This window comes from Mytilus californianus, unplaced genomic scaffold (assembly GCF_021869535.1).
Source record: "Mytilus californianus isolate M0D057914Y unplaced genomic scaffold, xbMytCali1.0.p SCAF_3, whole genome shotgun sequence".
NCBI classification, from domain to species: Eukaryota; Metazoa; Mollusca; class Bivalvia; order Mytilida; family Mytilidae; genus Mytilus; species Mytilus californianus.
Genome location: NW_026262679.1, coordinates 63,993,129 through 64,010,638, shown reverse-complemented (window position 1 = coordinate 64,010,638; position 17,510 = coordinate 63,993,129). Strand labels below are relative to the sequence as shown.

At 32.0% G+C, this 17,510-nt stretch overlaps 1 long non-coding RNA gene across 1 annotated transcript in view; it reads left to right on the top strand.

The window, feature by feature from the left end:
* Nucleotides 1-17,510, top strand: part of LOC127733213 (uncharacterized) — a 288,514-nt gene that overhangs the window by 249,148 nt on the left and 21,856 nt on the right. The window contains exon 2 of the long non-coding RNA XR_007996915.1: nt 4,205-4,676. This is a non-coding gene — a long non-coding RNA (uncharacterized LOC127733213). The remainder of the gene's footprint in view (nt 1-4,204; nt 4,677-17,510) is intronic.

Below are 17,510 nucleotides of genomic sequence, written 5' to 3'. Positions count from 1 at the left end.
CTGTAAAGTTTGAAATGATGTAATTTGATTGATAAATTAAAACTATCAAAATCATCTCTCATGTAATGTATATAAACTTTTATATATCCTTCTTGACCGGCTCAAGGATTATATATCTAAACTTTATCCTATGAAAAAAATTAGAAATGTACTGCTATTGAATTATTGTTTTCCCGTACTATAATTTGCCGATACCTTTTCCATATGAAGTGACCTTATCCACGAAACATCTCGTTAGAACTTCGACAACCGCACAGCGCAATTGCGAGGGAAAACAGTGATTAAAAGAATTTAAACAAACGTTCACTGGACGGTAAATAGCGTTAATTATTATACCTCAGTATGTTTTTTCTATATAAAAAAGAATGAAATATTTCTGCTATTTCATTCCACAGACTATTTGCCAGTCAATAGTTACAAAGATTATTAACCCGGTCAATAGTTTTATGAACATATTTCCCGAACTTTTTCATACTAATTTTTCATTGGACAACAATGACGTCATTGACTAATCTGCTTGGATTTGTGCGCTTGGCAACGTTACACTGTGAAATATCGTAAACGGTATAATCTGTATGTGTCTGTCGTTGCAATTTCAAATTAATATATTACTTTAATACCAGAAGCAATTAAAAAAGAAAAAGAAAATCTAAGTGACATATTTTAAGAACTAAAACATAACAAATGTATGGTACGGGTCTGTCGTCGTCTTCATATTCTGGGATTGCTTTGGTGTACGGTAATATATTTTAGCTAGCGTTTATTATATGCACGGAAATTTTACACAAGGATTCCTGGTCCTGATTACAGTAAATAAAGTATTAAAGTATTGACAAAAAACCACAAGGGCAAACAAAAAAACCCTGATAGTTCATCTTGTGCATGTTTATGTGACTATATTTTAGAAGGTAGAAGACCTGGATGCTTCATATCTTGTATGCAGATACCTTATGTTACGAAGTTTCTGTCAATCATATGTCCATCGTCCTTGACCTCCTTTTCATAGTTCAGCGACTGCTTGAAAATCTTTTTAGTTTTTTTGTCAAGTGAATTTCTCACTTATTATGAGTAATAGGATAACTATATTTGGTATATGGGTTTGCATTGTCTACATGTCCGTCAGACAGAGTTCACCTGACCTCGACCTCATTTAATGGATCAGTGATCAAGGTTAACGTTAAAGTTACGTGATTAGGTCCGTCTCTCAAATACTATAAGCAGTAGGTCAACTATATTTGGTGTATGGAATGATTGTAATGGGTAAATGTCAGTCTGACAGGTTTCATCCAACCTTGACTTCATTTTCATGGTTCATTGGTCAATGTTAAGTCTTTGGGTTTTGGTCTGTTTTTCAAGTACTATAAGCAATACGTCAACTATATTTGGTGTATGGAATGATTGTAAGGTGTACAAGTCTGTCTTGCAGGTATCATCTGACCTTGACCTCATTTTCATGGTTCATTGGTCAATGTAAAGTTTTTGTGTTTTTGTCGGTTTTTCAAGTACTTTAAGAAATAGGTCAACTATATTTGGTGTATTGAAAGATTGTAAGGTGTACATGTCTGTCTGGCAGGTATCATCTGACCTTGACCTCATTTTCATGGTTCATTGGTCAATGTTAAGTTTTTGTGTTTTTGTCTGTTTTTCAAGTACTATAAGCAAGCAATAGGCCAACTCTATTTGGTGTATGGAATGATTGTAAGGTGTATATATCTGTCTGAAAGGTATCATCTGACCTTGACCTAATTTTTATGGTTCAATGGTCAATGTTAATTTTTTGTGTTTTGGTCTGTTTTTCAAATACTCATAGCAATAGGTCAGCTATATTTGGTGTATGCAATAATTGTAAGGTGCATATGTCTGTCTGGCAGGTAACATCTGACCTTGACCTCATATTTATGGTTCATTGGTCAATTTTAAGTGTTTGTGTTTTGATCTGTTTTTCAATTAGCATACGCAATAGGTCAACTATATTTGGTGTATTAAAAAATGTAAGGTCTATATGTCTGTCTGACACAATTTATCTGACCTTGACCTCATTGTCATAGATTTTTTAAAATGTTAAGTTTCTGTAATGTTTTTAGTAAAACCTTTATCTTTAAGATTTTTAACACAAAATCAATGGTCAGTAAAGCAGGCGAAACATTTCAGCGTGTGCACTCTTGTGTTAATTTTGTTATTAGGTTGCTCTGAGTGACATATACCCTACATTTTAATCATAACAACAGATAACTGTAAATTTTATCATTTACTAGCTTTTCATAAAAATGCTTCAATTCTAATTTTATTTGTTCTCTTATAGTTTTAGATATTTTATGTGAGGAATATTTCTTTAGTGTGTCCAAATCCATACCTGTTTCTTCTACCATATGTTTTACATATGAAAACCAAGAATAAATTACCAAAAAGTCCAGGTTTTGAGACAAAACAGGATTCTTTCACAAGAGGATTAATGTCATCAGCTAATAAGATACACTATAGATTGAAATTTAATATTAAGTTCCAGAGGAATTCTCCCCAAATCAGCTCTTGCTCCTAGATTTGATGAACTTTTTTTTCTAATACCCAGTGTATATTTACAAAACTGTAGGTGTAACTTTTCTATAGGTGTTTTATCAATGAAATAAAAAGGGTCCAATTGTTTTCCTGAATTATTTGCTCTCTTTTTGGCAATAAAATATGTTATATAGGAATCCCAAAATGATATTAAGCTGTAAGTTTAACTAATGAATCAAAGATATTATTTGCTACTTTAACTGGTATATTATTCAATGAACTAGTTTATGACTTCATAGCAAAGAGAATTTTTTTAGCTTTTATTGGTTAGATCTATAGTACTGTGAGAAAAATTTCTATTATTTTTAATTATCATTCCTAAAAATTTATACTCATTTGTGTCTGATATTGGAATATCTTTGTATGTTACAAATGAGTGAGCTGTTTTGAAACCGTTTTGCTTTATAATCATAGTTTTAGTTTTATTTACATTTACACTTAATTGCCAATTAGCACAAAAAACACTTAAATTGTTAAACTATTTTGTAATCCCTCTTTAGTTTAAGATATTAATAGAAGATCATCTGCAAATAGAAGAGAGTTAATATTTGAAGAAACCAATGTTACTGGATCTGAATTTCTTTTATCTAACTCTTTGATAACATCATTTATAAAAATATTAAATAATGTGGGACTCAACAAATCCCCTAGTTTTACCCCTCTTGAAATATTAAGATATTTTGAAAATTGACTTTCATATTTAATTGAAGATTCTGTTTTATTATATTGCTCTTTTATATCACTGAAAAAATGTTTTCCCATGCCTGTTTTCACTAGTTAATACAAAAGACCTATTCTCTACACAGAATCAAAAGATTTACGAAGGTCGACAAAACAAACATATAACCCCTTTTTAGCTCACCTGGCCCAAAGGGCCAAGTGAGCTTATCTCATCACTTGGCGTCCGTCGTCCGTCGTCCTGCGTCCGTCGTCCGTAAACTTTTACAAAAATCTTCTCCTCTGCAACTACTGGGCCAAATTTGACCAAACTTAGCCACAATCATCATTGGGGTATCTAGTTTAAAAAATGTGTCCAGTGACCCGACCAACCAACCAAGATGGCCGCCATGGCTAAAAATAGAACATGGGGTAAAATGTAGATTTTGGCTTATATCTCTGAAACCAAAGCATTTAGAGCAAATCTGAAATGGGGGTAAAATTGTTTATCAGGTCAAGATCTATCTGCCCTGAAATTTTCAGATGAATCTGACAACCCGTTGTTGGGTTGCTGCCCCTGAATTGGTAATTTGAAGGAAATTTTCCCGTTTTTGGTTGTTATCTTGAATATTATTATAGATAGAGATAAACTGTAAACAGCAATAATGTTCAGCAAAGTAAGATCTACAAATAAGTCAACTTGATCAAAATGGTCAGTTGACCCCTTAAGGAGTTATTGCCCTTTATAGTCAATTTTAACCATTTTTCGTAAATTTTTGTAATCTTTTACAAAAATCTTCTCTGAAACTACTAAGACAAGTTTAACCAAACTTGTCCACAATCATCATTAGGGTATCTAGTTTAAAAAATGTGTCCGATGACCCCGCCCGCGAACCAAGATGGCCGACATGGCTAAAAAATAGTACATAGGGTAAAATGCAGTTTTTTGCTCATATCTCTGAAACCAAAGCATTTATAGCAAATCTGACAGGATAAAATTGTTCATTAGGTCAAGATCTATCTGCCCTGAAATTTTCAGACCAATCAGGCAACACGTTGTTGGGTTGTTGCCCCTGAATTGGTAATTTTAAGAAAATTTTGCAGCTTTTGGTTATAATCTTGAATATTATTATAGATAGAGATAAATTGTAAACAGCAATAATGTACAGCAAAGTAAGATCTACAAATAAGTCAACATGACCAAAATTGTCAATTGACCCCTTAAGGAGTTATTGCTCTTTATAGTCAATTTTTTACAATTTTCATAAATTTTGTAAATTTTTGTACATTTTTTCAAAATATTTTCCACTGTAACTACTGGGCCAAGTTCATTATAGATAGAGATAATTGTAAGCAGCAAGAATGTTCAGTAAAGTAAGATCTACAAACACATCACCATCACCAAAACACAATTTTGTCATGAATCCATCTGTGTCCATTGTTTAATATGCACATAGACCAAGGTGAGCGACACATGCTCTTTTTATGTATGCATTTATCAATTAAAGATTTTAATACAAATATGCTGTCAGATGTCCGATGGTTTTCTCTGAAATCAAACTGATTTTCACTTTGTTGCCCGTCTATAATTTTATTCAATCTGTTATTTAAATTGCATTATATATTTTTGGAAGACAATTAATTAAACGGAAATACCTCTGTAATTGTTGGGATCATTCATGTCTTTATGAAGAGCTATCATGCAAGATATTTTCCATGTATTTGGATATTTACCTGTTTTCAAAATAAGATTAAAAAGTTAAATAAATGACTTTCCATCACTGGTTATATATATTTAATAATTTCATTTAAAATTCTGTCTGGTCCTGCTGATTTTCCAGTTTTTAATAGGGAAATTACTTGTTTAATTTCTGTAAGGGTAATAGGTTTATCAGTTTCTTTTTTATATTCAAATTTTGTTTCCAAATGTAAAACAATTGTAACATCGGGGCGCTTCTAGGACAATGACAAATGAACCCTGTTCAGAAAGGAATAGTTTGTCCTGCTTGCAACTCTAAATATCCCTCAACAAAAGTCAAGAAAAAAGTCATCTCTACTCGACAGTATACGCTTGCCATGTTTAAATGATTGTAGTTTGTCAAAAATTGTGATTGTCGTGATTACCCTGCCCTACAGTCTGGTCTGTATAAATTGAATTGATATCTTAACTATGGTTAGCCTGATATCGCACTGCTTATGGTAAAACTCTTGTTCTGTAAATTTGTATTTGTAATTAATGAATAAAGTTTGAATCCTCGTAAAGGTTTAGAGTTGTGGTAAAGCAAGTTACCCTTTACCTGAGTCCGTAATCCCTTGTCTTGCTTGCATGTAGCTTTTAATTACAATATTTGCAAGCATATGAAAAAAATATAGATTGATTTACATGCACTGTGTTATCCGTGTGTTTTCAAACAAAAAACTATGGGAATCCATAGTTGAGTTCGGATGCGTCAACAGCATACGCGTCTTTTGCTATGCATGCATCACACGCCATGCGAATCACAATCAGTCAAAATGTAACAAACAGGAATAGGACAAAAATGGTAAATTTAGTTTCTTCTTAGTATTCAAATATATTAAACTGCGAAATGATGTTGCTAGTGGGTTGAGACGCGATAAAGCTTAAAGGTAACGCAATTTCTGATGGCGATTAAAACTTACTTTGTATAAATATAAGGAAATGCGGTATGATTGCCAATGAGACAATTATCCTCAATAGTTCAAGTGGATGCAAGAAATTATAGGCAACCGTACGGCCTTCAACAATGAGAAAAGCCCATACCGTATAGTCGGTTATAAAAGGCCCCGACATGAAAAATATGAAACAACAATTGAGAAAACTAACGGCCTAATTCATAACAAAACACTTTAGGAAACCAAATATGATGTGTGTCCATTTCAGTCGCCGGTTCTTCCTCATAACTCTGTACATATAACCGAATTCGTATTTACATGAGCAAAACACACAGGTGCCACATGTGGAGCAGAATTTGTTAACCTTTCCGTGACACGCTAGATAACCCCCAATTTTCAGGTAGGTTCGTGTTGATCAGTGTTCAGTTTTCTATGTAGGGTTTTGTAGAATTTGTCTTCACCTCGTTCTTCGACTTTTGCCATGGCGTTGAAAGATTGTCTTCGACTATTACATTTGAATATCCCTTTTGAATCTGCCGCCTTTTTTTTAAGAAGTTTTGTGTCAGAAGCATAGCCCTGTTCATGAAGTCGGTACTGCGTAAATATGCACGAGCTTAAGGTATCGATTGAGATACGAAAACGCCATACGATGTAGCAGAGAATATGCTACTATTGAGAACTGGAATATTGACATTGGAAATTTAAAACCATCATGTCACGTTTGTCATAGATTTTGTTTGAAGTCCCCAATCTGTGTCACTATCAAAGAAAAGGTCTAAATATGAAGCAGCTATTTTAGATTCAGTAGTATTCTTTATCACTCTCTGGGATATATGAATGTAAGCACTGGCTGAAATGTGGGTTATAGAGTGACAGGACATTTTGATATATCTAAACTTCAAATTAAAGAACTAGGCAAAATGGTTTTCTTTAAGTCTTTGAGAAGGTTCTGTATTTCCAATTGCAATTAGGACTGTAAACACCGTAATGTTATGTTGACTTGTGCATCATTCGTATCAACTTTTATAATAAACAATTTCCTTCGGTATATCATCATTGAATGATCATCAATTTCAAGTTAATTTCAACTTTACAACTATCAACTGTGTCAAAATAACGCGATTAACCGATAGGGGTATATAACACAACTGAACCACTGCTGCTTTTGAGAAAATAACACTATTGAAAGGATTAAACTGAATGTTTCAACGGACTTCCCAGTTTTGTCATCTTTTTGGGATTTTGTCGGATCTCATTTTCCTAACTATACAACTAAAACACTTCTTTCGTATATTCGTATATCAAGACAACCTCAGAAGGAATTACGAACATCCCAAAAAATCAAAGAAACAATATAAAACATCATTAAATACAATTAAAAACCAATTGTTCAGAGAACAATTGAAGGTCTTTCAACCCCAAATGGACATATCTAGACAGGAAAATATACAATTTTGGTTTAAAATGTCAATTTTGCTGTCAAATAATAGCTTCATTTATGCTGATTCCGAAAATATATGTTTTTTTTATATATTTTTGCTAAAAATAAGGAGATAAGTAGGTACAAAATGCTACTTCCGGTTACAATTAAACCTTACTCCACAATGATTCCAAAAATATAAAGTTCTAGTGAATTGTACATAAAAAAAATGCAAAAATGGCTACGTCCGGTTGACCTCTCTCAAGGTCATATATCTGTAACCCAATGTAAAAGACCCTTTGACTTTATCTTGAATCAATAAGAATTTAGAGAAAGGTCAAAATCGGGAACGTCAAATCAGACTATGACTTTGACCTCAATTTCAAGGTCAAAGAACAAGGGCCTCAAATCAAAAGACCCTAGGTCTCTACTATATATGGTTAATGAGTAATAAAATATAAGAGGGGAGAAAACTCTCATTAAGGTAGCACAATACAAAGATTTTTTCACCCCCAATCAGACAACTTTAAACTGATGTAATTTCTTTCATCTAGCTTTAAATTTTATAAATGAGGTACCAAAAGAAAGAAGAAAGATTAATCTTTCAAATGGTGATATTTCATTATGACATGATTATTACATAATTAATTATTATGTAATTAGTTGCTATATTGTGATGTCCACACTTGAATGAAATTAGCTTCTTTGTTATTCATACCATCCCAAAATATTTTATAGATTCTTGTGTAACACAGTTTGACCTCCAAAAGGGTGTCTCAGATTTTTCCTATTGTATTTCCTTCTCTCATAAACCTTCAATGAAGTTTGCAACCTCAATTCATAAGAGATCACTAAATTAAATTGGCCAGGGTATAAAATTTGTTCTATTGATGTTTTTGGAAATCTGAGACACCCTTTTGAAGATAACTGGTCAAGGAACAACATGTGTGAAAATCAAGCATATAGGGGCACCCATCGAGGAGCTAATTTCATTTAAAACTACATTTTCATGACAAAAATGAATGTGTCACTATTGAATAAATACGGATTTTCCTACTTGTACCCCTTTAACTTCAATATAATTCACACATGTATCATGGGGATACTTCAGGATTGGCCTTTAATCATAAATCAATTAGGTTTTGACCAGTTAGAAAGCATTCCAATTCAGCAATTCTAAATATATATAAAGAAAACGCACACCCTATGCATCAAAAATTAGATCTGGCGGGAGATGTTATATCATTATTGAACTTGCTGTAAGTCAGTTGCTACTGATATGGTCAAAACTCCGCCCACCATGATAAACCTTTACTATTAATTATGGAACGCCACAGCTGTCTTATGTGGAACTCTGATGTTACTTTATGTTGTTTTATTATTACTTGATGATATTTTGTCTTTACTTAATATGGTTTTGACATTACGTAATGATGTTTTGATATAACTCAATATGGAATAGTCATTACTTAATGATATTTCGATATTACACGATATGGTTTCGTATTGACTTGATATAGTTTTGTCATTCCTCAATATGGTTTTGTCATTACTCGATGTGGTTTCACCATTATTTAATGTGGTTGTGTCATTAGTCAATGTGGTTTTAACATTACTTGATGTGAATGTGACTTAACGTTATGTAGTTGTTTCATTACATGATGTGGTTTTGTTATTTTGTAATGATGATTTGCCTATTCTTTATATGGTTTTAACATTACGTAATGATGTTTCAAAATTTGACGATTTTACACTACATGATGTGTTTGTTTCATTATTTGATGTGGTCCTGTCATTCTTTGATGTAGTTATCCCATTACTTGATGAGGTTGGTTATTAATGTCTAATACAGTTAATCTACAAGAATGTCTGGTAGCGCTATTCTCCTAGGATTTCTCCTTGCATACTGCATCACCACCTCCTTTGGATTTACAGTAATGTTCCTATTGGCATACATCATGATTAAGGAAGATAACCTGCTTGTTGACATTGTTGATCGTAAGTATGTCTTCACAAGTCTCAGTCTACTGATACTTCTCTCACACTCACAGGATGTTACTGGAAATATTCCACAAATTTTCAAAATTTGGTGCACATTTGGAAATATAATAGAGTTACAGTTTTGTAATGCTGTGTTTATATCTGAAGGTGGATCAGACTCATTTGCCCATTTCAATTTCCACATATGCATTTCTTGTTCCAGTGTTGATGGAGATGGTAAATCATCCACAAAGTACTCAAAATCATTAGTTGAGGATTGAGAAATCATGGCAGGTATTACCTGAAGTCCCATGGATGCCTTGAATTGCAGGTCACCAAACCTTGAGTTCATTTCTGTTAACATGTGATCAAGCAGAGGGATAGCAATTGTTTTCTTTTAATAATCCTCTGTTGATTCACATGGCACATTTGATCTCTTTGTCTGCCTCCCACATGTTCTTGGTTTAGATGGGGTTACATCTAACTCATCTGCCAACTTCAATATTTCTGAATACCACTTAGCATGAAATTCACCAATATTGTCTCTAACATCCTGTAAAGCTTCCTTGACAAGGCTAACTGACTCAAGAGCACTCACATCAACAGCTCTACCTAAAGAAAAAATATATTTGGTTAATTCTCTAAGTTGTTACTAATTAAATCAGATCTGTGAATACAGTATTTGAATTATCTCCCTTTTTTCCTGTGGTTATTGACCAAATCAATCAGCAGGTTTAATTTTGTGTATAGGATTTTGAAATCTAATAATAATATGTTGTTGATGGTAACATGTTCTTTTTGTAATGTAAATAAATTGAAGAAAAAAAATTGTTTCTGTTTTTTTGCTCCTTTACAATATCAAATTAAATAAGAGTTGTTTCCCTTAGACAGTTACTGACAGTACCTTGAAGTGATGTACTAAGTTGTTTTAGGTATCCAATACATCTCATTGTCACAAGCAGGGAGACTAGAAATTGAAAGGATGTAATGTTGTTTTCTAGGCTTTGTGTGTCACTTATTGCAACCGGGCTTTTGTCCACTGATTTGATCTTTTCCATGGTTTCTATTATTGCTGGAAGGAAATCCCAAAAAATCTCAAAGGCATCATGTCTTTCCACCCATCTTGTTCTACATAACTCCTTCAATTTCATTCTTTTTGTTTCATTTCTGTAATGTTGAAGCTGATCCTCTAGGAATGATTGCCTTTTAGGAGACCAATTAAAGAACTTGACTACCTGTCAAAGATAAAGACTTATAGGTTGATCAAAATAATCAAGCAATACATATGATACACATTTAATTACTGGTTTATGACAATTTTTTTTTTATAGTATTATCATATGAGAAATGAATAGAAATGCATTAATTGTATACCTTATCTGCAGTTCCCATCATATTCCTGACACATGGAATGTTAGCAGCAGCAACTATACATCTGTTTAGCTGGTGAGCTGTACACCAAAAGTGTAATGCCTTTGGGTATATCCTTTGAATCCTGGGACCAACTCCTTTCAAATGTCCAGTCATATTACCTCGGGAAAAAGTATATATGTGAATGTGCACACATCATTTAAAACATACAATGACAGGTGCAATGAATTAGAGAGCATGTCAAAATTGTAACAAAACTATTCTTACAGTATATTCATCATTAAACAAATTCGACTGTTTACACACTGAGGTATATTAAACGAGGTTTACCTGCGCCGTCATAACATTGGCTCCTCATCAGATTTAAATCTAGTCCCATTTCTGGAAGCAGCTTCAGTAGCTCATTGGATAGTCTCTCTCCACTTGTATCATCGCTCACTTCTATGAAGTCAACAAACTCTTCTCTAATGACACCTTTTAAAATAGAAATTTAATTCAAAATTATTTAATTATTTTTTTTCACTGTTATTGTATATCTTATACATGCACATACATATAGTTTACATGTTAAAACAGATACTTTAATAGCAGTTGGATTAACTGCTTAAATATAGTTGCAGATAATACATGCATGTACACCTGTTAAGTTTGAAACAATAGATTATAAATGATTAATCAATATATATTTTTTTAATTTCTAAAAAGTTGCCCAGTTTATTAGTTGTTAACAATAAAGTTCAAGTCTTTTGATTTGTGTCGAGCCTGCGACATCAATGTAGCGGCAGTGAGAAACAACAAACCTATATTTTGTCGTCGATAGTGGAGTCGGCGTCTCCATCTCCATTTTTTTTAATTTCTATTGAGTTTAACCTTTCATTATACATGTTACTAAACACGTATGCCATCATAATTTTGTACTTTTAGAATATCATACTGTATTTGTTTACCTCGACCATTGTATCTGTATTTATATTGTATGTTTCTCTGTAAACTTGTATTTAGTTTTTAGAGAATAAAGTATCTATCTATCTATCTATAGATCGTTAGGTTTCAAGTTTTTTACTTTTTTCATTTCGGGACCTTTTATAGCTTACTATAGGGTATGGGTTTTGCTCATTGTTGAAAACCATACAGTTTTGTTTTAGTTAAATAAAACCGAATTAAACTGTTTTGACATGATACATTTGTAAACCTCCATGAAGTGTTTTAAAACTTGTATAGGAGTTATTCCTCAATTTCAAGAAAAAGCATCTACAGAAAAACATTTTTAAAAAAAAATTTATTTTTACCGATTAATGTATTATATATGAATGTACAGCCGACCAACATGACGCTTTTACACTTACAGCAGCAATATCAGGCGAGTCACAGGGTTTCGTGGAATATTTTACAAATTTATTACAAAAATACTGCTTCCGTTTGAGAACTTAGGATAAAAACAACAGGACCAAGTGGTTTGGGGATATCCCAATTGTGTCCGAAATACTGTAAACTTTTTAATACTTTTTTTCTCATTATTGTCTGCCGTTCCCCTTTTTCATACCAAATAACTCTGAACAACCACTCGAACTTTAATTTGAACTTTAACTCAATGGATAGCGATACCCATCCAAAGCACATTAAACAAACGATATATTGAAATCTGTTTAAAAATAGAACATATTTTTTCCGAATTGGTCCCGTGGTTTTACCTCATCAAGTAATGGGATAACCACATCAAAGAATGACAGGACCACATCAAATAATGAAACAAACACATCATGTAGTGTAAAATCGTCAAATTTTGAAACATCATTACGTAATGTTAAAACCATATAAAGAATAGGCAAATCATCATTACAAAATAACAAAACCACATCATGTAATGAAACAACTACATAACGTTAAGTCACATTCACATCAAGTAATGTTAAAACCACATTGACTAATGACACAACCACATTAAATAATGGTGAAACCACATCGAGTAATGACAAAACCATATTGAGGAATGACAAAACTATATCAAGTCAATACGAAACCATATCGTGTAATATCGAAATATCATTAAGTAATGACTATTCCATATTGAGTTATATCAAAACATCATTACGTAATGTCAAAACCATATTAAGTAAAGACAAAATATCATCAAGTAATAATAAAACAACATAAAGTAATATCAGAGTACCACATAAGACAGCTGTGGCGTTCCATAATTAATGTTCTCAGAAGTTTAATTACACATTGCATTTACTTTTTTCAATATGGATTTTATTCTTTTAGTACATAAAATGATATATTTTGTTTTTTGCATTGTTACAAAAAATGATCAGTTGGTCAGTCTAGATGATCCTTATGGGGGATTTCTAAAATTATAATTGTATACAATGACAATATGGTGTTTTACACAAAGTAGATTTTTTAATTTTTGCAGTTTGAAAATGAAATATTTATTTTGTATTTTCTTTTAAAAAGAATTCATATTTAAACATTCTCCTCAAGAAATTCTAGTATAAACATCAGCAACATTTATTGTTGTACAATTATATTTGTTTAATATCTGTACATTTATAATTTGATTCCCTCTTTAGCTCCAAATAGTTGTTTTGTTTTTTCTCCTGGCAGCTCCAATACAGAAATGTATTTTTATTTGGAGTTCATTATCTTTCATTTTTCCATAAATCCGGGTCCCTAATCCACCTCTTTTTCATAACTGTTATTTTTATTGCTGGTCAGTGGTCGTAAAGCTATCAAATGATTCTATTGATTAACCACATAGTAATGCCCACATGTTCTTATCTTGTATCAGTCAGACAGGTGCATTTGTTTATAAAACTAGTTATCATCAAAACTCATTAACTCTGCAAGATATGTAAATAATTTTTTCTACTGTGGTATTTGAATATTAAGAAGTAACAAAAACAGCTGAAAATGAAATTTTGATAAAATTTAGTTGCTTCTGTATTGTGCTACCTTAAATGTCTACGTACCCTTTCAACCAAAAATTATGAGTATGACTTGTCGCAACTAACAATTCTGTAAAAATATTTTGTCAATTTCTTATTTCTGAAAATAAGTGATAACAGGCCAAAATCAAAATATAGAATATGACCTTGATCTTGACTTCATTTTCTTTCTAATGGACCAAGGACCTCAAAGCAATCACTTTAATATGGTTTACCAGTTACAAATACGTATCACTTAGTTACTTATTTCAAATACATAAGGGGAAATAACTCTCATATGGGGACTCCGTAACGCTTCGGTCAAAATTAAACAAAACATCCTGAGGATATAATGAGCAATTTGATAAAAATAACTTTGTCACCATCTTTTACGGTTGCGAAGGAGTAGTCATAACCAGAAAAATAGTGTTCGAGGAGATAACTGTACAAAGAAAAGTGGTTGGTTATAATCAAGACATTACAAACTTGAAATCAGTCATGACACTTATGATGTATAGACTTCTTACTATGAAACATATTACAATAAAGAATACTAGTCTACACTTATTTTTTACCAAAAAAAAGTCAAAGATTACACCCCTACCCCAGCTGGCAGATTTTCACTTTTTTTCATCTTACCATTTTTACTTAAGGAGTGAACAAAACCCAAATATATGATGTTTCAAATCAACACAGAAGTCAAACATGGTGATTCAGGAGGAATTATTGAATTGCCAACTCTTTTCATAGTTTATCTGACTGAAAGAAACAGTTTAAGCACCAAATCATGAAAAATGATATTAAAGTCCATTCCACATTTTACAGCATGCCTTACATTACTTTAAGCATTTCCAGATTATGAAGGCAACACAACAAGACTCTTTAGATGGCAATTAACTATTATTCTAAAATCTATTTGACAATACATGTACTAGAATATATCTCTTAGTTGACTGTTTGTCTATTTCTCATGTATGCATTAAGTTAAATTATGTCCCCTTACATAACCAGTTTACCTTTTTTGTGCTTTTCATTGTCAGAAAATCAAAACAATTAATATCAATTGCAGGGAAAATGAATAAACTATTAAATCTTGCTGATATACAATCATAATTACATTCTTTGTAAAAAAAAATGTCTTGTCAGTGTAAAGAAACCCCTATTGCTATCTCTATTTCAGCCAAATATGAGGGCTAAATGAATAAGTAAGGACCCCTTAACTACTTAATGGTTTCAAAAATGCTCATACTGGTGTCATGTTACCACAGAACTATAAATTAAACCTGAAGAAAACTAGTATAGCTGTACTTGTGTGGAAAAAAATAAAAAATTATGCAATTCATCTATTTCGGTGAAAATAATAGGACGTACAGGCAACTAAAATATGTCGCGTCTCAAATTCTAGTGGTTGCACATGTGTCAGACAGTGGGAAAAGTTAAAGCGAGCATTTATAATTAAAAAAGTACTGCAAGTTACTTAAAAATAATGAAGTTCTACTTTCTAGGTAAATTTTTACATTATTACCAACAGATCAGGCAAAATTTGCTGAATCAGCAATTTTCGCTCCCAGGGATGGAATTTAAGGGCTATTTTTATTATAGTTGCCTTTAATCAACTTTTAATTGATAAACATACAAATTGCATGGGTAAAAAAAAATCCTTTATTGATTTAGTGTAAACATAAATATCCCCCTTAAGGTGGCACGGTAGTATTTCCTGGCCCATAAGGGATAATGATAGCCTTTTTAGAATTTTCACCACTTTCTAACACTGCACAAAATTCTACATTCATAGTTAACTGAAGGACTTTCATTTTACTATTCAGAAATGAATTGGAATGTGTATCATGACCGTTTACATTTTTTGCTATTTTTAAAAATCTAAGGCCACTAGTGCTTTTAGGTCTTTTATCGTGCAGTGAATACAAAATTTTAAAAAAATCTCAAAATTCATTTTAATCTGTATGTAAAATTATTTCATATTTTTCTACACCTGATTCATCCCTCAGTTTGGGAAAGTATGTTCAGTTGATACGGTATTTTTTGTCCAATCACACTGTTCAGATACATTGACTTAGGTAGGGTACACAAGGGTACACAAGAGAGCAACCTAAATACTGGAATGCAAATACTACCGTGCTACCTATAATATAGGTAGCACGGTAGTATTTGCATTCCAGTATTTAGGTTGCTCTATTATAGGTAGCACGGTATTAATTGTTTTGATTTTCTGGTCCTTACTTATTCATTTAGCCCTCATATTTGGCTGAAATAGAGATAGCAATAGGGGTTTCTTTACACTGACAAGACATTTTTTTTACAAAGAATGTAATTATGATTGTATATCAGCAAGATTTAATAGTTTATTCATTTTCCCTGCAATTGATATTAATTGTTTTGATTTTCTGACAATGAAAAGCACAAAAAAGGTAAACTGGTTATGTAAGGGGACATAATTTAACTTAATGCATACATGAGAAATAGACAAACAGTCAACTAAGATATATTCTAGTACATGTATTGTCAAATAGATTTTAGAATAATAGTTAATTGCCATCTAAAGAGTCTTGTTGTGTTGCCTTCATAATCTGGAAATGCTTAAAGTAATGTAAGGCATGCTGTAAAATGTGGAATGGACTTTAATATCATTTTTCATGATTTGGTGCTTAAACTGTTTCTTTCAGTCAGATAAACTATGAATAGAGTTGGCAATTCAATAATTCCTCCTGAATCACCATGTTTGACTTCTGTGTTGATTTGAAACATCATATATTTGGGTTTTGTTCACTCCTTAAGTAAAAATGGTAAGATGAAAAAAGTGAAAATCTGCCAGCTGGGGTAAGGGTGTAATCTTTGACTTTTTTTTGGTAAAAAATAGGTGTAGACTAGTATTCTTTATTGTAATATGTTTCATAGTAAGAAGTCTATACATCATAAGTGTCATGACTGATTTCAAGTTTGTAATGTCTTGGTCAAATTTGCTAGCTAAACGATAAAATTTAAAAAAAAAAAATGCACTACATGACTTTTTGACGACCAATCTTAAATTCAAGTAGAATAATTTTTCTAGGACTGTAGAAATTTTTAGCCGTGCACTGTGGAGTGAAATTAAACTCTTTTAATAATCGACTTTTTCCTATTCCGTCACCGCACTATTATTTAATATATATTATATAATTATATAAGGAAAAAAGTAGTATTACATTTCCCGGCTTTAGGCTGGCCTTTCGTGTACCCAAGGTAGGTGAAGTAAGTCAATTTACGAGCGCTGTGATTGGATGTAAGGGTACAATATATTTTTGGGGTGAACTCCTGAGGGAGGGTTCACGCATATAAATTAGTTAGAAATATAGTCTATGGGGGAATATTCGGAAGCTAAATTATTGTTCATTCGGAACACCTATTCATCTTATCTGTATTAGCTTCCTGTAATTAAGAGCACCTCCATACGGGGTATCTAAGATATTTAAAACATGACAATAAAGAATTTTCACAGATCGCTAATTCACTTATCTGATATATGGTAATAAACAATCTATAGATCCTTTTCAAACATGTATATTTATTGTAAAGCTACATTTTATGCATTGCAATGGTTTACTAACTTGAGCAAAGTTGACAGTTGTACCCTTTGATAAACAAGTGAAAGATAAATGGTCAAGATTTAATTATAACGACCTATGCATATGGTATCAAACATCTGTGTCTAGATATTCACAGAGAGATATTTTAAAATAGTGCTGTGGCTTCTACATAATGAGTTATAGTGGGCTTTGGGATTTGATTTGTAACAATAAAATCATTATGCATACTTGTCATTTTGACAAATCAGATAAAAAAAATCTGTTTCAAATGAAAATAAAGCAAGTAAAATATTAAAAGACTATTCGTTGTTTTGAATCATTATTATTCTTTAAGAAATTATACGTCTGGGAATCTATTTTTTTTCCTCATTGCTAAATATA